This window comes from Balearica regulorum, chromosome 1 (genome assembly GCF_011004875.1).
Source record: "Balearica regulorum gibbericeps isolate bBalReg1 chromosome 1, bBalReg1.pri, whole genome shotgun sequence".
NCBI classification, from domain to species: Eukaryota; Metazoa; Chordata; class Aves; order Gruiformes; family Gruidae; genus Balearica; species Balearica regulorum.
The window spans coordinates 48663468-48678163 of record NC_046184.1 but is presented as its reverse complement, the minus strand read 5'-3'; positions in this window follow the sequence as shown (position 1 = coordinate 48678163).

Genomic DNA, 14696 nt, shown 5'->3' with positions numbered 1-14696 from the left:
CCCTTTGCTCTGGTAAGGCCAAGGCTGCCCTCAGTGTTTGGGTGTGCATTAGCACTTTGCTTTCCATTTTCTGTGCAATAACATGGTGTAGCTCATTGTTCTGGTTCCCCTTCTTGTATTTCCTCTTTCCCACTCAAACCCTTTCAAACCATTCTATGGCCACCTTCGAAATATCTTCCAACTCTTTCTGGTTTTTGTTGTTGTTGCAGCCATAATTCTCTCTTTACCCATTCTCTTTCTTGTCCTTTTTTAATGCTCCTCTTTCCCCTATGCCTTCTGTTCCTCCACTGGCCTTTTCCTAAGCTCCCTGGTCCTTTCTTACTTCTCTTTTGTTTTCTTACCCTCTTTCTTTTCCCCGTTACTGTCTCACTGTCAATCTCATGTTTCCTAAATCAACTCCACTTTCACCCAGCCTGAACCCTCCCTGCTCCCCTTTGTTTTCACAGTGAAAAACAGGAGGAGTCTGATGGACTTGGTCAGTTGTAGTGAGCTATAGGAAAGATGTATATGAGAGGAAGACGTAAGAGAATACCACTGCTGTCCTCTTGACACTTCCTAGAAGATGACCTTATTCCCCGTCTCCGTTGCCTGTCGCTGTGTAGCTTTGGCTCCACATGGCTTCCCTGGGTCCTCTCTATGTAGCACCCACCACTCTGCCACTCCTAACAGGGAAGGTGGCCGTGAGGAAGCAGCCTTTCCTCGGCGCCCGTCCAGCGTCACAGGGCACTGACCCCCTCTGACAAGCAGGGACTGGTCAGGAAAGTGGGGAGAAACTGTAAATGTGACCCCCAAAGGCGGCTCTGGTAGCAAAACTGAATCCGGGCTTAACAATCGTGTCTGGAGAACATTTCTTCGGCTTCTCTGAAAACTTTATCCAAAATTTTTTCCCATTTGAGAAGCATGATGACACTTTATTCAGAGCTCTAGGAAAAATAATTGCATGTGAACGTTTAAACAAGGCTACAGCTTAGGTCCTCTCTCCACACTGCTATAAATCACCAAAGGCTTTGCCTGAGTGAAGGTGGTGGAACAAATTGCTAAGCTCAGTTCAGTGCCCCCCTGGACCTTGAGTGTGCGTGTTCAGCATTGCCCAGTTACCCCAGGAACACAAGTATGGGGCCAGACCCCTCCATCATGCAGCAGTGCATATGAGTGACTCCTGGGCCTCCAGTGAGATGCCGCATTCAAAGAAGGTGGCTGAGTTTACTCCAAACACCTTGCAGCCAAAGGGAAATAAAGGCTACCCACTGGTGTCTTCTCATGGTGTGTGGTGACACTGGGGTGTACAAACTCTGCCTTTTCCTCCCCCCACCAACAGCCAGAAATGGATGGTGCTGCATCATGCGTCTTCTGTCTTCATTGCCAAATTGAGAGATAAGCATGTGCTGTAAGTCAGTAGATAGCACAGGCAGAAAACTGGTATGGGAGTTGCTGTGCTCTTTTGAGTAAAGTGCTTGTCTGTGTAAGGAAAGGAAAAAAGCGTGTTAGATGCTTTCTGTTGTTTGTTATCGTAGGGATCTGCAAGCGCTGAGGGAATTTTGGAGTGCTCACAGCCATAGCTTTTCCTCATAAGGCAAAGATGAAGGATGTTGACTTACCACAAACACAAGGAGATGATTATCAGATGGAAAGTGGGGGTATGGAGTCTGTTTAGGAAATATTTCTTAATGACAGAAGTTGCATTCAGGACTATATTTGAGAGATGCAACGGAAAGTGCGCCCTGCTCTATTTCACAGCTGTGATCCCCAGGACGCAGGAAGCACGCAGAAATGCTGGCACTCTCCCATCCCTAGGCTGTTCCAGCACTGCAGATACCAGTGACATAAAATGATACTACGTGGGAGGTCTGTTTACCATAATGTGGAGACCATGGTGAAGCACTTTGCTCATTTTGCCGGAGGCACAAGTGCTTTGGAAAGTCCTGGTGCCGAGATCTTCCACCTTCCCAAATGGGCAATGTCCTTGCTTAACTCCAAGACTTTTATTTTAATGAACTTCTCTGTTTTTCTGTTAAAGCCATGTTTTGGGGCATTATGGAAGTCTCTTTTTTCATCTTTTTTTCCTGCTGACCTCAACTCTGTAGGAAATAAATTCCCATCTGCAAGTGAAGCCATCTGAAAAACAGATTGATGGCTGGCACTTGGTTTACTCAGTGCAAAAGTTCTTTATAGTTTAAAGGTGGCGGTTTTCCTCTTTGCTGGGAAATGATGTCCTTACAAAAACAGACTGGAAGCACTAGTATTTAGTATTTCTGAAAACACGTTAACTGTTCGGTTGGTGGGTTGAACACTCATATGACATCAGTCAGCATAGCAGCAGAGACTACCAGTGGAGACTCCACCACAGACTAGTTGTCCTGAACCCCTTGAAGACATTATCTGCCTCTGTATAGATACCATTGTGGACATTATTGATTTTTGTAGATCCTTTTATGCTGTGTACAGTAATATTACAGGATTCTGAACTAGGCATAGAGCTAGAAAGTCAAAACATCTCAATGCGGTGAGACAGAACTTTTCTCCTTATTTTTAAAAATGATAATTTTAGTGTCCTGGGGACCTACTAACACATAAAAAATTAATAATTCAGAATCAGTGAGAGTTCAGCTTGATTGATTCGAATCTAAATTGCATTTTCTGTGTCAGTATTTCTTTCACATTCGTTTGAGAGGTTTCTAGGCCAACCTTGCTCTCTGTGGAGAAATGTAGCGCACCTCCTCTCATCTGGGCTGAGACTCAGTCCATGCTGAAGCCCAGCACTGAGCTGATATTCCATTTAAGCATTAGGAATTCAGTAATTCTCAGAACCTGTACAGGATGTTTTTGTTACAAATACAGACAAAAATGTGTCTGATTTCTGGGAATATGAAACAGGAACAACAAATTAGTCTTTCACACACACACCTTTACAATCCCTCACCTGTTGGTTTTTTTTGTTTGTTTTGTTTTAAGTGAAATTTTGCAGGCTACTGTATGTGAACAAAAGCTTTTTAATATTTGCAAATTACCAGCAGAGCAGACAGCAATGTCTATTATTAAGGTGGACCAATGCTTCCTCTTCTAAAAGGACTTTCTTTTCAGATGTTTACAACTTGCTAAAGTTTGTTTGGACTCGAATATAAATGCCTTAGGCTGATCTATAAAGAAGAAAAGAAAGGAATATCCCTCTGAAAATGTCATCCTAAAAGACTTGGCCCTTTTTTTCTAAAGAAAATGCCTTGTTTTTTGTCTGTGTAACAAAATCTGTTACTGTTTCTTTGAACAGCTTCGGCACTCTGTGCCTGGAGGAAGGACACCAAATCTGGCAGGGTGTGTCGGGAATGTGCCTGGCACTGCTTCCCTGAAAAGCTCAGTTTGCCCAAGATTTGAGCAGTTGGAAGATGGTGATTTGCACATGCCAAGCAACTGCATCTTGAACTTTTTTTATAAGTTAGCAGTGATTAAATTTAGCTGAGCCGGCTCCTGGTGTGGAGCAGCCTGTGGAAATGCCAGCCCCACTGAGCAGCAGCGAGGGCACAGGGGGGGCAGCGCCGGGGGGGACTCCCCAGTCATTTCTGCCTCTGCAACGCAGCACCCTGGGAGGAGGGAGGGAACCTGTGATGTTCTGTCAGTGGGGTAGAGGATTGTGCAGTAAGTCTGCCCCCAAACTGGTAAGTTTGATTGCACAGCTATGCTGTTTCTGTGCCTGAGCAGTACCAGTCACAGCTAGCTCGAGTGTATCTATCTGCTCTGTGCAGTATAAATACTCTTTACATCCCTGTTTTCTCCGGGCAAAGTATGGGTGAGAACAGTCATCTAAGGAGAGTTTGGGGGTTAGACAGAGGAGAAAATGCATGTCAGCTGACAGAAAGCAGGATACCATGGTGATGTTGCTGAAAAGGCAAGAGATGAGAAAATGTAGCTTTTTCTGGGGTTCATCGGCAGTTAAACTTTGTATGCTTTGAGGCATCTCAGGTGGCAGCTAGGTGCACAAGTTCTTCTTGCTTCTAAGCTTCAAAGTGCTTGACATTGCAACCTTAATAATATTCTTCTAATAGTGTTTTTTACTTCATGCCAGCAATACATATTTCAACCTCTCTGACAAGATCTAAATGAATGGCATTCCTATGGCTTTACACAAGAGTAGCGGAGATCACACTCAAGCCTTCAGTTTGTAATTACAGTGTTAAGGTTTTAAAAGACTCTGTCAATTATGGTGGAATAAAATTAATAGGACTCTCATTTTTTATGCTTCAAAGTGTATGTAAGCTTCCTTTGGCAAGGATTTAATCATCTGGGCTGTTTATACAGTACCTTGGCTAATGAGAGCTGGTTAGAGCTATGGGGCATTATTGTGATGTTGTTAATAAATACGATAGTTATCTGTGGTCAAAAGAAAATTTCCCTTTTTCCTGAGTCCTGCACAGCCAGGTACAGTGGGTAGGTTGATTTAAATAATGTGCATATTGCTATATTCCAGAATGACAGTTCTTATCTACATCCTTGGATTGCTGAGTCTTATTACAGAGTTCAATGAGCTTATTCCTGTCAGTGAAGTTATTCACAAGCTTAACTATTGGCTAAATCAGACACTGGGGCATTCTTTTGGCTGTGAAAATACATTGCACACTGCAGGCTGCATAAAAATTGATAATATCGACTAATGATTGAAGAAGCCAGGAATTTTTGCACAGGGCAATTTCTCACATTACTAGAATTTTCTGAATTAACTAATGAGCTAATGAGCCCTTGTGTTTTGGCTGCTCAGAATAAAGGAGGAAGAAACAGTTTGTTTGGGAAATACAGAGCCCTCACACCCTGGGGAGCTAGTCCCACAGAGGACTATCAAACAGGGAACGTAGGCAACTCAGTCCTAAGTCACAAGCCACTTAAAAGTCCATCCTACCCTTTTCCTTTTGAGAGCATCACGGACGGGACACATAGTTCATGTTGTTGCAGCTCTATAAATGGAGCCCTTGAAATAAAGCTGAAGTAATACAGTGATGAATCAGGCCCAGGAGCTGTGTGTGTGAGTGCCATTACTTGAGGGGAAAAAAGGAAAAACAGACTTTCTAATGTATTCTTGTAAATGTGAATTACTGTTATTGAAGAAACATAGAAAGGAACCTGTATTGTTCCAAAGTGAATGTCAAATGATTCTGTTCCTTGTACCTTCTACCTACAGTGATGATGACGATTGATTCATTCCCTGTAGAAGTTTCTAGCTGTTTTCGTATCTTGGGTGTCTGCCTAGAAGTCACAGTTGTTGTCAGGCAGGTCTTTGATCTGTTGGTAATCACAGACATGGCTAAAGACAGTGGGTTTGCTTCTTTCAGAATCAGTACCAGAGAGTTTAATAAATGCTCTTTTATACAAAGATGGTAGGAAGCAGACATGGGTTATGGCCCAAGGCAAGGAGAGCATGACAAAGCTTGAGCAGTACTAAACCGCTTGGTCTGTGTGTGCAAGAACAAGAATATGATGGGCAAGCTGTTGTTTGTAAAGAAAAGAAAAAAGTCACCAGACTATAAGGGAAGCAGTCATCAAATTGAGATGGAGCAGACAGTCAGGGTGCAGGGTACAATCTGATGCTAGGCCAGGCAATCAGATGATCAGATGCCTCTGAAAAGGCAGTCTATTCCCTTTCTCCTTCTTCTCAGCTTTCAGTTGTGTCCTCTTGTTTCTTCCTTTGCTGTCAAAAGCACTTGCCTGTCTGCAAAACTTTGCAAAACTTACCAATATTTCTTCTGGTGTTCTAGCCCTGATGTAGCACACCATGAAGTCAGAAAAGCACCAGACACAAGGAAATGCTGGGGATAAGAGGATGCAATTAATGGCAATAGAGGGACAGACAGAACTGAATCTTTTGGCACTAGCTTGAGATGAGATTGCCTTAGCTATAAAATCCTACTATGGCCCCAGTGTCTGGGCTTAGAATTAATAGGAAAGACAGTCTGGGGGGTTTCTGGACAAGAAAAATGCCTCCTGATGTCTGCTTCTGTTAGGTTCATGGAAAAAGTCTTCAAGAATTAAAATGGGGTGGTACCAGAGGGCACACTAGACTCACATACTTGATTGCTCTCCTAAAGGCAACAAGCCTGCAAGATCCCCAAACTGGCTTGCTATCTGCCCAACAGGGTAACACCCACGTGCAAAACTATGAGTTCCTCAAGGAAGAAAGCTTTTATTCTGCAGCATCATTTTCTGTCTACTTTTTCTTCCCATTTTTAATAGACCTTTGTGTAACAGCCACATGTACTTTTAAATCATATTCTAAAATCAAAAGCTATTCTAATTGAAGAAGTATTGTGTGGTGTTTTGATGGGCAGTTTTCACCGACAGCCACAAAATAACATTTTGCAGAGTTCAAACAGAAAAGAGTATGGATGGAGGCATTTGAATTAGGAGACAGGTTTGCATTTCAGTCTGAGAGGTATCTGACTAAAGACCAATTTGTTATATTCACACAAATACAGAATTGCTTCATGGTACAGTTACACTGGTTAGTTTAACCTGTGAGGCATTTAAACCAGACAAAAGTTAAACAGATTTTGTGTTGCTGCTCATGTAGCAGAGAGCAGTTACTTCTAATCTGATCCTTGAAGAAACACATCCCAATGTCTGTTGTACCATGGGCACTGCTCCTGCGCTAGGTTTCAGAAAAGAAGGCACCCTTCACTTCGGTGGATTTTAGCAGAGTTTTTGTGCCATCCATCCAGGATAATTCACATGGCCATAATTAACATAAAAATGCACTTGTCATTTTCTATCTCCATGTCAGAAGAATGCTTCAAAAGAAAAAAAATATGCTTTGTGTCCATGATTAGTCATCACCAGTAATTTATTTTACTCTGATATAATTAAAAGAAAATATATTCAAAACCTACCCATCACAAAAGAAAGCTGTTCCTAATGAGACCTGTTTCATTTAGCTCATGTATGGAGAAAGTTTACATTTTCCTGAAGGTACTGCCAATCTGGGGTTCCTAAAAACCCCTGGGAAATGCCAACAAAATGACAGGGAACTCAAGAAGACTGGCTATTGCCTTTTCTTCTAGAGAGACTGGAAAGTCTCCTTCTATTGACAGCCCAGGGGGGAGCTCTAGGATGCCACCTCCTCAGGAGGAAGGTGTGGGGCTGGAGACATCCATCCCTGTGCTCCCAAGTGTCCCACCACGCAGAGCTGACCGTTGTTCTTGTTACCATTAGGCTTGTACAAAACACTTATTCTGCCGTGATGGTACCTGTGCCAGCTACTCTGGGAGCCTTCAGCTTTGCAGAGGACACATGAGAAGATGCTTCTGACAGCTCAGCTTGGAAGCACAAAGCTGTATATGCTTTACTGTGCTTGGCTTAATCCAGTTGGCAGTTGCAGCAGCATTAAATGTATTTTTGCCTTGAGAATTGAAGTGCAAGGCAATTCCACTGCTGTGCTAATTACCATCACACACTTAGGATTTCCAAAGATACCCCTTGCCTGGGTTCAGCCGAAGCATTTCCATCCATTTCCCAAAAGCGAGGGAGGTGGCCAGGGTGCCATGGCAGAGCCCAGCGGGACCTGGCATGGGAAATAGCTGGCCTCAACATTTCCACTCTTCCGCTCCCATATAGGGACTCAAAATCCACTGGCAGCAGCAGGCAAAGGCCTGCTCACAGCGACGAGGGAGAACAAAGTGCCGCCGATCCTGTTGGAGCTGTCAGCTTTGATAGCGGCGAGGGGGTAGCAGCGTATTTGTTATCCTTGACAGCAGTGAGCGGAATTAATTTTGGAGTGACTCCATGATGTGGAATGAGGGCTGCCCTGCTCCACGATGGATTTCCAGGCAAAATCTGTGATCTTATTTTGAATGATTTAATATTTTCAGTGGTTAGGCTCTAATCCCTTGAAAAATTGGAATCTCTCCTCGACCTATGCTATGTGCAAGCAGCGGAGGCACGAAAACCAGCCTTGTGCTTGCTATATCCAGGACATTGCACGGACACCACTCTCTTCTGGAGCACGTTTCCTCCGCTGTACGTGTGAGTCTGGGCTTGTTTATCCCTCCAGCCACCCAGCAAGTCCCATTTGTCCGTAGGACTTGTAAGCCAAGAGCAGAAACCTCTCCATTTCTAATGAATTTTGCACTGGGGCTTTGGGAGAGAGAGAAGATATTTAAGAAATAGATTATTTAATTTAGTAAATCAAACAGCTTTAGGAAATAGGGTGGCCCAAATACCAGGTGACATAAAAACCAAGATCTTTTACTTTTGTCTTACTGAATAAAGAGGCTAAAAATAAATTCCCAAATGGAAGTAAGTCAATAGATCCTTTATTGCTAAGTATGCTTTCACCTTTTGAAATAAATGCTCTAGCCTTCCCTTCGCTTCTTGCATTCAGCTAGTTTCCAGAGCAAAAGCAGTCAATTCTGCATTATCTCAGTAGGACAGTTTTAATTTTAACACTATCTGCCCTGATCTCTCTTTGTCCAGTTAACATTTCCTTGACCTAGAGTTCAACCCCTTTTACAAAGTAACCTCAGGCTTTGATGGCAGTAATTCTACCTTCACCCCAACACCCCAACGGATTCTGAATACACAACCTCCAGGCCCAAAGGAGAAGATTAGCAGACTTTACACTAATTACTTGTTATTGTGTAGTTGTTAAAAAAGATTTTGGCTCCACAAAATGAGGCTGTAGCCAGACAGAAGTTAGCCTGGGGTTCAAAAGTCTAGCAATCTTTGGCTCCACAGGCCTATAAAAGCAAAGTGTTGACTGAATGCAAACAGCTTGCATGGTGAGAGGCCCCCTCGGAGGGGGTGACAGCAGTCCATCCGTCACGGGAGGCAGCGGGGGTCAGAGGAGTCCTTCTAATGACTCCTCGCTGGCCTGTTAATGGATAGCTCCATTTGATTCCTCCGTCAGTGGGAATGCCAGGCTTTGCGATAGCTGCAATGCGCAGACCTTCGTGTGCACACTCTGCTCTTGGGGTCTTTGAAAGGATGAGCCATGTTTAACTCACAGCTGGAAAAAGTACCCCTGGTGCAGTAGGTGCCTGCAACGTACTAACCTGCTACTTCTCTAGATGCTCATTTTAGGTCGGTGTAATGAGCACCTATCAACAATTAATGATGGTTGTTGCACGGGGGTGGGGCGGGGGGGAAGGATCAGGGGTGCCTTTGGTCAAGTGAGAAGCAGTCAGTCAACTCCTCACCTTCAAGCATTAAATGTCATGAGAGGTCAAAAGGTTTTGTGAGGAATGCAAAGTTTGGAATATTTTTAATTAAGCTACATCCTTTGAAATTCTTTCAAGTCAATCTTCAAACAAATCAGGTCTTAAATCAACACCCTTTAAAAGCACATACACCTCTGATAAGTGCCTTCGTGCAAGCTCTACTGGGTATCACAGAAAGTGAATAATTTAATTTTATGTGAGTTATTAAAAACCTCCGCTTATTTTTGTGTTCATTCACCATAGGATATATTAATATTTCTTTTCCCTGAATACCAGGATTCCTTATCCTATGTAAAGTTGGTGTGTTTGTGTCTGAATAGGTTTACTATCTGCATTTACCAATGTGTTAAATATAAGGGTTACGAGGAGAGTTTGGAATATCGATGTTTTTGTTAACCTAAAACATGCTTGCTTCTTTGTTTGTTTTTTTATAATCTATTTTTATGAAATGCTTGTCTCTTAGAGAGTTACTGATTGGGGGATATTTTCATCACCCTATAAATAGAAGCTGCAGTTGACATACAAATAACTGTACTAGTCACTGGAGTTTAAGGCCCTTTTGGAAAGTTTTACTTGCATGAAAATATTTGGCAGCTGGCTAAATCCCACAACAAATTACATAAACCAGTGAAATCAAACTTGACCCAAACATTTAAAAAACACTAAATGCCATTAGAACTTAGCAGCTGATTTGGTTTCCATCCTGGCTGTCATTTTCAGATCTGTACACTTTCTGTGTTATTTTTGTGATCAGCACACATGGGATTCAAAAGACTCTCTGCTAACAAAGACCTTTGATCCCTGGATTAACTCTTCTAACACTCTCCTTAAGCAACTAGGAAAATAAAATTATTACCTCATTATCTATTTTGAGAGAATACTTTAACCGGCCTCTGAGGAGAAGGGCTGGAGGGGCCGCCCCAGCCTCCCCAGTGAAAGCTGACGGCGAGGGGTGGCACCTATCAGTGTGAATAGTTCAAATTCCAGCCATAAGCCTGACTCGAGCCCAGCGAAGTCCTCCTGCTGGAAGCTCCGGAGTCTGCCCTGGCTTCTCCAGGGCTGTGTCTGTGCTACCAGGGCAGCTGCCCCAAGGGTAGTGTCTGACCCCAGGCCAAGTGGTGCAAGATGACTCCCATCCATGTTGTTCAGGAGTAACTGCTCTCTTTAGAGCAGCGTGGCCAGATTTGGGATAGTGCTTGGCCCAGGTCTGCTCTGGTCCCATAGGGCCCTGAGAACTTATTATTAAGCATTTGTGATTTACTAATTCAAAGAATGTACTGCCTGCTTGTGGTGTGCCATGACAGCACGTAGGGGATTTGAGGACACAAGGCCTATTGGAATAACATCAGACAACTGTCATGGGCTGAGGGAGTTAAACTTGCTGCAGTCCAAGTCCATTTTGTCTGTCTGGAGCAGAGCCTGGAGCAAACTATTCTGTCAACTGCGTCCAGGCTTCCTCTCCAAGGAAACTAGTCATTTTGCTTCTGAAGGGAGCCTGGGAGTGAGAGAGCATATATGCAGCATGAATGATGAGAGGATCAGATGCTGGCAGCAAACAGGAAGCTGAAGTATGTGACAGTGGAGACGTCTGTTGATCTTTGATGGGGGCCTGTTTCATCCATGGCAAGGGTATCGTTTATGCTTGAAAATAACCCACATTTAGTACTTGATGCAGCCAATGCTTACTTCATTTAAACTCAGATACTCAGTTTGCAGCAGCGGAGCTACACAGCAAAGGCCTTTATGGAAAGCTTAGCTGCAAGTCCCCTTTCACTCTGAATACGGTTACCGCACAGGTGCAGCTACATCTGTTGTCAAATTTGGCCTAATCTGGAATGAAGACAGTATCTAATGAAATTGTACCTTGTCTGTACTCTGAAGGCCTGCATTTTTGCCACTATACTTTGAGCTGGTTCAGTTTTAAATATGTCACATATCCTGTTTCATGAGAAGCAGAACAAGGAAGCCCAACTTCCTATGGATTTTCATCTGACCTTCTCACAATAATCACAGTTTCTCTCAAAAGTCTGTAAGACTTCCCCAGTCCCCTCAGGTCTGCTACACATCCGCACATTAATCCTTACTCACTCCTATTTCCTCTAATTTCCCATTTTTTCTTCACCTCATTTCACCTCTGTGTCCCTTAACTGCGGCTGAGGTAGCACAGTGCTCCAGATGCTGTGACCCATATGCACGCTGATCAGAAAACAGAGATGCATGGTGATTGTCCAGCCAGAAGGTTTTGTGGGGCTCATACTGAAACTTTTCTCTGTTTCTCTTTTCTCTAATTTGCATTAGTTGCTTTCCTCTGCCCACCTGTTGATTTTCACAAGGCTTGTAGGAACTTATCTCCCATCGGAAATTCTCCCTTTTTGTCTGACATGATTGTTAGCAGCTGTCAGATTTAAAAGCTACTCAGGTAGGAGGTGAATAGCAGACAAACTGAGATTCAAATGGAAAGACAGCATGAATAGAGAAGCTCAGGTTCCTCCGGAAATGAGGCTTAAAGAGAAGGTGATGGTGAAATCACCTTGGAGCTCCACCGGCAGCCGGCATAAAGAACGCAGCTGCCAAGCAGGGCAAAGCTGTTCCTCAAAGCTGGTTTCTACCAGTTTCTACCAGTTTTTCTCAGAACATAGTGTGACCAGAGTGAAAAGGAAGTTCCTCTAAACGTGATTTCCTTATGCCTTCTTGCCAGGTTGCTGTATTCACACGGAATGTCACTGCAGTGTCTGGGAGACACCAATACCACAGTATCACTAGCACCGATGGGCAGAGTTTAAACAATTAAGCCGAGAGGCTTTTTGGCTATGTAACAAAGCAGTGTTACACATTATTTTACCACTTTAGCTTCACTTACACCTTCAATACATAAGTCACCTGAGATGAGTAAACTGATGATAATGCATATAAAGCAAAGCCATTTGGATACAGATAGTGAAGATCTGCTCTGTTACATGCCTCTGAAGTCAGCAGGGTCCCAAATCTGACACAGTGCATATCCAGAGTAACAGCCTCCAGAAACCTTTTACGTTTGTACTCTTGGTGAGTATTTTTGTCTGGACAAAGCTGACAATTCATGCTTATTTTTGCTTTTGAACTTTACAGCTAACACATGTGACTGAACCAAGGGCTATATACTGCAGAGGATTTTAATCCAAAAGCAGGAATGAGGGTGTTTCTGAGGAGCCTAAATCTAAAATCATGACAGAAAACCTTGTTTGTAGAAAAAGCTGCTAACCTTAGTATATGCTTACTCTTTAACTTGAAATTTTCCTGGTGCCTAGAGTTATATGTCTGTGCTTTGTCACAGAGATCTCTTTTGAGCAAAAGGACGTGCAGGTCTCATCTGAGACCAGCAGTAGCTATTCCATCATCTAAGTTCCTTGGGAGACACTTCATGCTCAGAGCATCCTTAATATAGGCTGGTGGCATAAAGCCTCTCAGTAAAGTAGTGCTGGCCACTTTCTTTTGAAAAGCTAGGGATTTAGGAGTCCAACTCTTGTGGAATGGCTTATATTTCTTCTCTAGAAGATCTAGAGCCCTTCTCAGCATGAGAGATTTCAAACCCAACTCACAGGAAAACCCATCTATTTTGTCAGTAATGGCACTGTTCAACAAGGGGCCAGGACTGCAATGCCTTAGTAGCAGTCGCTTTGTAGAGCTCACCTATGAGGGACAGGCTGACTGCTAGGACCATGGAGTCACTCCTCTTTCTCATCAGTCTTTACCTCTTTGCTTCATACTTTAGCAGAGGGATAGAAGTGTCTCCTCAGTTCCAGGCTAATCAATAGCCTGCCTATCCATGTAATCCCACTTTACAGGGGAGATATGGCTCTAATCCTCTGCAGGACATAATAGAAAAGGTTGGTTCCTTCTCTATGGATACCATGTAAGAAAAAAGTGCAGATTCACCCTTTCCAGAGATGAGAATCTGGGAGTTTGGACCTCAGGGATATTGCAAGACCCTTCCTTGCAGATGTCTGTCAGAGACCTTAACTCTCAAAGAGAAAAGTGATTTCAAACACAACCCTAATCTTAGTGTTTCTTATTGACTAACTCTAAATGACTGCCTCAGTAAGTGGGCTGTTTAGATTACCTGTCTGAGGTGTGTAACTAGCAGCTGGTACTGGATGTTCAGGTGTCTGTCAGACTCATATCCCTAAAAGTAAAGCAGTATGAGTGTAACTTTATCCCGTATTTCTAATAATAGGTGCTTAGGCCTGAACAGAAGACATCGGCCAAAATTTGAGATGCCACAGAGAGTATCTCACTGGAAAAACTTCTTGGTGGCTCCTACAGGGAGGCAAAACAGATAACTTAAAAACATAGTCAGACCATTCACTCTATAAATCAACACAGCCCAAATCACTCATCAGAGAGGAACACGAGGTCTATAAACAACAGCTCCTTGCCGCGGACAAGTTAAATCAATGATAAAGATCTGAAACTCATAGTGCGTCAGAGATTTCCTTCTTTAAGCTCTCTTGTGTATTTGCCTGTCTCCATTCTTACATGGCCCCTTTTACAACAGAAACAGAATGCCTTTTTTTGCAGGACAGCACAACCCTTTATGCAGAGAGCCAAAACTGACAGGCTTAAGTGCCAAGAGTCCTTCTGTAGTGACATCTCTTCTATGTTGTAGGAAGTATTGATGGCTTTTTGTTTGTCATTTCAGCTGCACAGACTAGAAATATATGTGGCTTCACTGTGTATTTTCTATTCCAGGCATGAATCCCATTGGCCTTTCACATGCAGGAACCCCTGGTGACCTCAGCTGAAGTTTTCTAGGGTGAAAAAGAAGGGTTATTCAATCACTGGAATTCTACGCCAGGCCTTGGGAGATCTTGCTTGTGATCTCTTCACAGCATTTCTACACTTTTTTTTTTTCAGTGAGTCATATAGTCTCTCAGGTCTTCATGTGTAAAACAAAGGTAACAGCACTTCACACAACACCGTGAAGGTTAGCACATGACTTTCCTCCAGCAAAACGGAAGACTGCTAATGAAAGTAAACCATACAAAAATTACTGCTGGTATCTGAATTCTTCCAACAACCTGAGACAGTTCTTGCTTTTACTATTAAGCCACACAGATGCCTAGAAGAACTATAGATCTGAACAGAAATCTTGGTGATACCAAGATGTGTTTATTGAAGAAACACTGTTACCACTATCATTTCTACCTGTGGAAAGCTTTTTTAATGTTCACAGAAAATAATCCTGGGTTCAACTGTTAGCAGGAATGTCAAGAATATGAATTACCCTGATTCTCTCCTTTGGGAATATTTATGCATCAGTCAGTGTAGCGGGCTACATTTATGAAGGTAAATAGGAGGTGAAGGGGAAGATAATGAAAAAAGAATTTGTTCCATCTCTTCAATGCACTTCATACCGTGTGGTGCTGCAGCAAGGGAAAATATTCTGGCAAAGATTACATCCATCCTAGCTCTGGTTCTTAGTCTGATTGCTAATCTCTTCTTGAACTTGCTACAATCAGTCATCAG